Source organism: Acartia tonsa, chromosome 5, assembly GCF_053477335.1.
Source record: "Acartia tonsa isolate MP-2025a chromosome 5, ASM5347733v1, whole genome shotgun sequence".
Taxonomy (NCBI): Eukaryota; Metazoa; Arthropoda; class Copepoda; order Calanoida; family Acartiidae; genus Acartia; species Acartia tonsa.
In genome coordinates, this window is record NC_137264.1 from 19780371 (window position 1) to 19788515 (window position 8145).

General features: G+C 30.9%; 1 protein-coding gene across 2 annotated transcripts in view; it reads right to left on the bottom strand.

The window, feature by feature from the left end:
- The window catches only part of LOC145318958 (calcium/manganese antiporter SLC30A10-like), a 107694-nt gene that overhangs the window by 98930 nt on the left and 619 nt on the right, over positions 1-8145 (bottom strand). The window lies entirely within an intron of this gene.

Genomic DNA, 8145 nt, shown 5'->3' on the forward strand with positions numbered 1-8145 from the left:
TGTCCATACGTTTGAACCACTTATTGTAATCTACAGAAGGGATAATTGTGTGCCCCTAACATAACAATTTTTATAAATTAAATTGCATTTTCCCTTAACAGCGGATGCTACTGCTAAAAATAACATAAAACTTTTTAGTGTTAAGAACGCAGGGGTAAAGTAAGAAGTATATCTTGAAAAAAAATTTTGGTAATTATCAAAACTTTCATTACTAAATGTTTTAAATAACAATCGAACAAAATTATTTTATCTCTGATGTAATATTATTGTGCGTAAAGGAAATCTATAATATGACTAAGTAAGGATTTTTTTGTTAATTCAAAACATCGTCTCTGAAACGAATGAGTAAAATAAGTTATGTTTTTCTGGAAAGCCCTTTATGGTTCTTTGGTTGTATTGGGCTTCTGTATTTGTAATGCCAAATCTAAGATTATCTGTTTATCTAAATATCCCTTTATGCCTTTAGAAAGACACACACATGCGAAGTGCAATTTAACGGATTTCTTAAGTCCTTCATTAAGAGTCAAATAACATAACATTACTAGTCCAACATCTGCTTAAATAGAACAGTGATGTTGTGACATGAAATAACTTCAGGAACCACTTTGTGTAAAAAATAATATCTGCAGTGCAAGGTCAATGCCAAAGATAGATAGACAAAATTGTGTCATATAGATAGATAGCAACAAACTCTCTCATTTCTGTTTATGTCCCAGCATTTTTGGTAAATATTTAGGTGCATTCAAACCAGATCGCATTCATTTAACAAACAAAACAAACAGTTAACATAGGTTGGGTTAAGTTTGGTCATTCAGGTTTGAACCTCGCTGGGAGCTAGGGGCTTACATACAGTTCGTGTGTAATTAATAAAGCAACTTCTAAGCAATTTGATGTTGATTACTACAAAGAAAAAAAAAATTTTATAATGTTAAATCAAATAATCTAATGGATGGTGGCATGAAGTTACAAGCATAAGTTACAAATTTACAATCAAACATATAATTTTGTATTAATATTTTTATAACTAAATGGTAGAAAATTGAAATTCTTTCAAATATAGGTATACTCTATATATGTAGTTTAAATCATTGAACAGGAAAAATATGCATTTCACTAAATTCAAGTTTAAATGCATTTCGTGCAACACTACCCCTTTAAATGTGTATTTAAATATCCGCAAATGAAATATCTGGATTAGATAAATACAACAATTCAATATAGGCCAAAAGTATTTATTTATATTATTAGGGAAAATTGAAGAAAATGTGAAAATATGTAAAGATGCAGAAATACTAAAACTAAAGGTATTCAAGCCAAGTTGAAGTTTATGAAAATCATAGACTTTATTTTACAAATAACATAAGATAGCCTAAAACTATCCTGAGATCTAAGATAAGCATACCTAAAATAGAGAACTAAGTAAGATCAATGGGGAGCAAGATCTTAACAAGAGGACAAAAAAATCTAAAGGGGTAGTTTCACGAAATGCATTTGAACTTAATTTTGAGAACCGCATATTTTTTCCTAGTTAATTGGTTAAACTGCATTTATATGGCATATAATTGAAAGAATTTCAATTTTCTACCACGCAGTTTTAAAAATATCAAGACTTAAAAATCGTCTGTTTAAATTGCATATATCACAAAAAGACGATTTTCAAGTTTTGATGTTTTCAAAACTACGTAGTAGAAAATTTAAATTCTTTCAAATAGATGCCATATAAATATAGTTTAACCCATTAACTAGCAAAAAATATGCGGTTCACTAAATTAAGCTCAAATGCATTTCATGAAACTACCCCTTTTGATGTATACTTTAACAGAGAACCAGGACAAAATGTTATTTACACATTCATGTGTCGGAAAACATAAAAAAAAATTTTTATCATTCATGCTGTACTCTTTATAAAACGCTTATTTATTAGCTTGTGGATATTGACATAACTGCTTTTAATAATTTAAATATTTGTCCTTGACGAAGCTTTTCTTGTACTTTGCTTTAACTAAATAAATATGTTGTACATGAGTAGTTTAGAGTGAAATAAAAGTACATTGCCAGGTTTTGCAGTGTTACAAAATTGGACTACTGAATATATCATAGAAAAATATAATATACGGAGCATAGAGAAAATGATGATCGCGACTCATTTAAAAAAATGTATTCTATAAAATTATTGTAGAACTTAACCTTTTATTTATAATTGAAGTTTATTTAACAGAAGCCTAGTTTATTTATGAAAAAAAGCTTGACTGAAAGGAGCTTAGCCCCCTTGCTTTTGTACGTGCAAAGTCCCCTTTACAATTGTATTTACCAGGGATTTAAAGGGATATGACAATGGACGATAAATTAATATACATCTCCAATGATAACAAAATGCTCTTTTCTAATTAAAAAAAGTACTCAAAGTTGTCTTTAAATTTCATCAATTAATTATCAAACTTTGAGTACCAGTGCACTTTACAGTTCAATGCCCCATTGCACAGTAGAAATACATATTACAAATGAGAATGTTTTGTCTAAAATAACTAGGTGGCAGAGCATTTGTATGATTCTAGACTTAAATACTTTTTAGTATTCCTAAAGAATCAGAAATTTTTTAACCCGCGACCGTGGATCAACACGTAGTGCATTCACTCTTTGTCTGGGAGGTGAAATAATCGTATCTAAGCCTAACAAAACGTCTTAACTAAAGGCGGTAAAATTGGTTACTACTGCTGCTATGTCAGATGCAAGACATTAATACCTTGGTTGTTGGACATGACGTTAGAGTGTCATGGACAGCAGCCTCTCCCAAATGGTCAACTAGCAGTTGTGAGGATATTGTTAAAAAGAGAGAAAAAAAGACAAGGTCAAGGGAGGACAAATTGGAATTCAACACTTGAAGTTGGTTTCCATTAATTCCCATACAATATCACACAGAGATTTAAGCTTTAATATTACTGTGTTGAAAGTATGGTAATAAGATTAAAAATGTAATCATATACAATATAGAAATTCTCAATTTAAGGTTATTTTTGTCCGTTAACGACAGAAGAAAAAAAATATTTTAATTTAGGCTAAATTTTATGTAAATTAAGGCTCTTGAGCCGTTTGGTCTAGCTATTTACGAGATATTACTTGACAAACACACATTAACAGGTTGTTTAACAATCAAAATTTCTACACTTTATTTCATTCAATAGGAATGTGTTTATTAAAAAACGAATATACAAAGGGTGGAATGGGTTTAAGTAAAAAGGTTACACTGTATTTTGGTGATGAATTAACAAAAAATAAGATTTTAAAATTTAGACAAAATGGGCACAAAAATTCAGAAAAATTACAGTACCTATCAAAGAAAATAGGTATGATGTAAACCAAAAAAAAAGTCAAAGCTTTATATTTCCTAAGGCCTTAGAATAATGGGAGGTATAAGTCTAAGTCACTTGTATACAAAAATCAGAACAGAATACATAAGAATCAGAGATGGGAAAAAACCAGGGTTTTTTTTAAAAAGATCAAACCAGTGTGGTTTTTTTTGTTTAAACCGGTTTTTATTGGTTTTTATTAATAAAAACCAGGTTTTTTTGGTTTTTTAAATAATTTTTTTGGTTTTTTTAATAATTTTTTTGGTTTTTTTAATAATATCCAAATTAAAGTATTCTAATTTAGTATAAAGGGGTAGTTTCACGAAATGCATTTGAACTTAATTTAGTGAACCGCATATTTTATCCTGGTTAAATGGTTAAACTACATTTATATGGCATATATTTGAAAAAATTTCAATTTTCTACCACATAGTTTTTGAAATATCAAGACTTGAAAATCGTCTTTTTAAATTGCATATATCACAAAAAGACAATTTTCAGGTCTTGATATTTTAAAAACTACGTGGTAGAAAATTGAATTTATTTCAAATATATGCTTAAATAATGTAGTTTACCCCATTAACTAAGAAAAAATATGCGGTTCACTAAATTAAGTTCAAACTACCCCTTTAGTATAAAGATTTAAACTATTAACAGAATTTTGAATTAGGTATTTATGTTTTTGACTGTATTTTTTACATTATAAAAAGACTAGCGGCTAGGCCCCTAGAGGCCTCTAGGGGCACTTGAGGAGGAGAGAGTCGAATTTAATAATTGAATTTTTTATTTTATATTTGTAAGAAAATGTAAAAAAAAAATTTTTTGGGGGGGGAGCGAACACTTTATTTTGGGTTGCCCCCCCCCCCTCATTTTTAAATTTAGTTAAAAAGTTTTTAAAAAAAAACTTTCGGAGGGGGGGTTGGGGGTGTCCCACCCCCAAAGAAAATAGTTATAAACCTTCCCGGGACCTATGAGAAGCTACCCTGTTAAGGAGAACCCAATCGGTTCAGCGGTTAGCGAGATCCTTCGGTACAAACATACAAACACACAAACACGCAAACACACAGACAAACGTCCTATTACTTTATTATAAGGATATAACTGGAAAGATAGGCCTTTGTATTAAAAAAACCATATAAACCATCACACCTTGGTTTTTTTGGTTTTATTAGCTTTTTTTTTTGGTTTAAACCACTTGATTAAAACCACGTGGTTTTTATTTTGCCATCCCTGATAAGAATTAAGAGAATAGAAATTAATGGTTTATCGTCCTCAGCTAAGGATCACTCTATATTAATAACTCTATTAAAGTGAGAGCAAAAAACGGGAGGATTAAATGGTAATATCCTCCGGGGGAGGAGCACTAGACTTGAAATTAAGTCAAGGTTAGGTTTCAATTTTTTATCGTCAAGGGCATCTCTCATTTTATTAGTTAATTATTCCTTGCTTTTTAGTGGATCTATTAATAAGAAAATGTTACAATAAAAAAAAAATAGAAATATAAAAACCTTTCTCGCCAGCTTAGATTTAAGTCCCAAAGATTTTAGATCAAGGAATGTCAGATCGTGTTCAGAAACCTTTGGGTGCGAGAATATTTTACAATTCAATGTCCTCTCACTCCGAAATAAATATCCACCGTTGCTTAAAATAAAGTCAAGGTCTCCATTATTTCAAGAGCAAAGCAGAATTAAGAGGTGTAAAGGAAGGTGTGTTATACATTCCACCAAAGTCTCATAACTGATAAAAAGTGACAATAGTAAAAAAATGGAGGGAATATTTAATTAAATACGTGTCAGTCAGTGAGGGAAGTGAATACTTAAAGAGCTGCTACGCATCTAAAAATATATGCAGAATGCGGAAGTTATGTCTTACCCTAAAGGGAATTTAAGTGTTTAGCCTTCAAACTATTATATTCCGATTTTTTTCTCAGAAATAAAGGGATAGAAGATTATTTTTTACAGCCTTCACTTTTATAACTTTAGGGTAACCTAATTGTTTTTGTTTTACATTAAGAAATAAGTAGGTAATAATAATAACTTGCAATATAAGAACAATTTTAATGGTATAGACCAGCGTTGTTGAGCCTGAGCCGCCATATTTTGCTGGAGCCGGAGCTGGAGCCGTTATTTTCGTTAAAAAACAGCTCCAACTCCGGGTTAGCTAAAATAAGAAATTTTTTGTTAATTATAATTTGGAAACTATGTTGTGTCGTGTGCAAATGCCCCTTTTAAATTTTTCAAGTTCATTTTTATTAAAAAGTCAAAAAATAGACTTGGCAAAAAAAATATGATGAGTTTTTCTTGATTTTAGGTTGGAGCCGCTATCTTCACAGACGGCTCCGCGGAGAAAACTCTTTAAAACTTCCTCTTTATCAGATCTATGTAAATAAAGGATCCATTTTTCACCTTAAATGTTTTTTTGTTTTCTTATTGTTACGTTTTCCATGGATATGATTGTCTTGTTGTCTATAAGATTACACAAGCATAAAAAAATAGAACAGAAGATACTCAACTGATTAGTAAAATGTCGATAAATCAGGGATCTTAAGGGATAAAACAATGGACGTTAAATCAGTTTAAATCCTAAATAAAATAACCTCTTTGTTAAAATAGAATTATTAGTTGAAATGTTTCGACACTGCTTGTGGAAAGGAACATAATCAAGATTCAGTAAAAGAACCTAAGGTTTTTGGGACAATGAAGAAACTTTGGGTATAAGTGTAGGGTTAAACGATAAAATCAAATGTATATATAATTCAGATTTAATTTTGAATAGGTTTTTAAATATTCTTAAGCTACTATATTTACACTTGAAAGAGGAAAATGGAAAATCAAAACTTGGAAAAAAAGTTGTCTAACTGTTTCAATGGGTCAAAACTTTAAAACTAAATGCTCAACATGCATCTAGTTAAAAGCAGAGACTTGTATTAGAAAAAAATGGTCAGAGAAGATAAAAAAAATCTGTCCAACTTAGACTCAATTGATCTATTTATCTCATGGCCCTTAAGCATTTATTACGCAACTCCAGGTATGGGAAAGCAATCGGAACTAACTTAACCACAACCCTAGTTAAATTCCTATCTTATAATACAAAGTAGAACGATGTCTGACTAAAGCTTAAGATCGCAGTAACCACTGAAATAAATGGGCTCTACTTTTCAGGGAATATACCTACTGGTCCTGTGATGGTTTTAAGAAAATTTCTTAAGGACAACCCCAACCCCTCCAAAAAAGAAAATTCTTTTCTTTTTAAATCTAAAATACAAAAATTTGGGTCGATTAAATCAAGCCCATTACCTCTTGGGGCAAAGCCCCATAAGACTAGGGGCGAAGCCGCTAGCCTAAAAAAATAAAGCTACACACATAAGAACATTGTTAATAATTAGGGTTGGCAATCCGTATCCGAATCCGGGATTCGGAATCCGCCCAATTTATAGCCAATTTTAGTTTTTTAATAGCGGATTCGGATTCTTAATTGGTAGGCTAAAATTAGCGTCTAGATTTTTTTCTTTCAACTCCGCCTTTTCGAAGGCAAAGTTTATCATCATTATTTATAATATCTTTTAAAATTTGGTTCTATTCTCGGAAGTGAATTATAAAGAACATCAAGAACATTAATTTTTAGAACATATGTAGCACTAAAATTTTTTTGTTTAAAAAAAAAACCTTTAAAATATTCGGAATCCGAATCCGCCAAAAATAAGAATCCGGAATCCGCCTTTTTTGGACGAATTCTTGTAAGAATCCAAATACGGTCCAAAAATTTGACTGATTGCCATCCCTATTAATAATATTGTAATATTGACCATTGTCCCTTGCTATTTTTTGCATATCAGAGAGAAATTATGCATGATAGATTTAGGAAGTATAGTTGGACCAAAAGTTACAGTATAGGAAAAATACAACCACATAATTTTGAAAGATTATTTTTTATCCAAATAAGTCAGCTAAAGCCTAAAAATAGTTGAATTACTTAGAATAAAGCTTTCTTTGAAGTAACTATATCAATATTATTGTTCCTTTCCTGATAGGATTAAATAATAAGTGATTAAGTATACACAAGCCCGCTATAAATTCCTTTGTAAGTTGAACGGATTATTGTGACTTATTGGCCATCTAGGGTAAACTCTATTTTCTGCATAATTTGAAATATCCAGGTGTTTACTATTTACACAATGTAAACAAAATTACAATTAGACAAAAGTGACTACCTATGGTTTATTATACTGCAAATTTTTAATGCATAGTATCAAGCCTTCGAAGACTTTTTTTCTTTGATTAAGTAGTTATTTTGAATGAACACAGACCAAATTGTTTTTGCACTGTATTGCAAGCATTGATGACGAATCAGTCAGGGGTGTGTATTCTGCACAAGATTAATTTTTTCCCCTGCTGCAATTTTTATTTATCTCCCCTCCTAGTTTTTTCAGCAAGGAAGGGGATAATATGGAAAAATATTTTCAGGACTCTTTATTTTATTCATATTATACCCCCTTCCACATATTTTTTATTTTTTTTTATCCCCCCCCCCCCCCCCTCAGCCGGGTCAAATTTGCAGAATATACACCCCTGTGACGAATCTCATAAATAGTTGCGACAATGACAATTGAGACGCGAATAAGAACTGATGATTTTATGTGAAGGGTAGGAAAGGTTATAAAATATTTAAATTCCAATTTTCTGCTGCAGATGTATTTTCTGCTGTGTTCACATCTGCATTCTGTACTTTCTCAGTTACCCACGGAAGTTATGGTATTAATTAGGTATAGGAATTGCTTCGCTGCCTAATTTGTAATTAC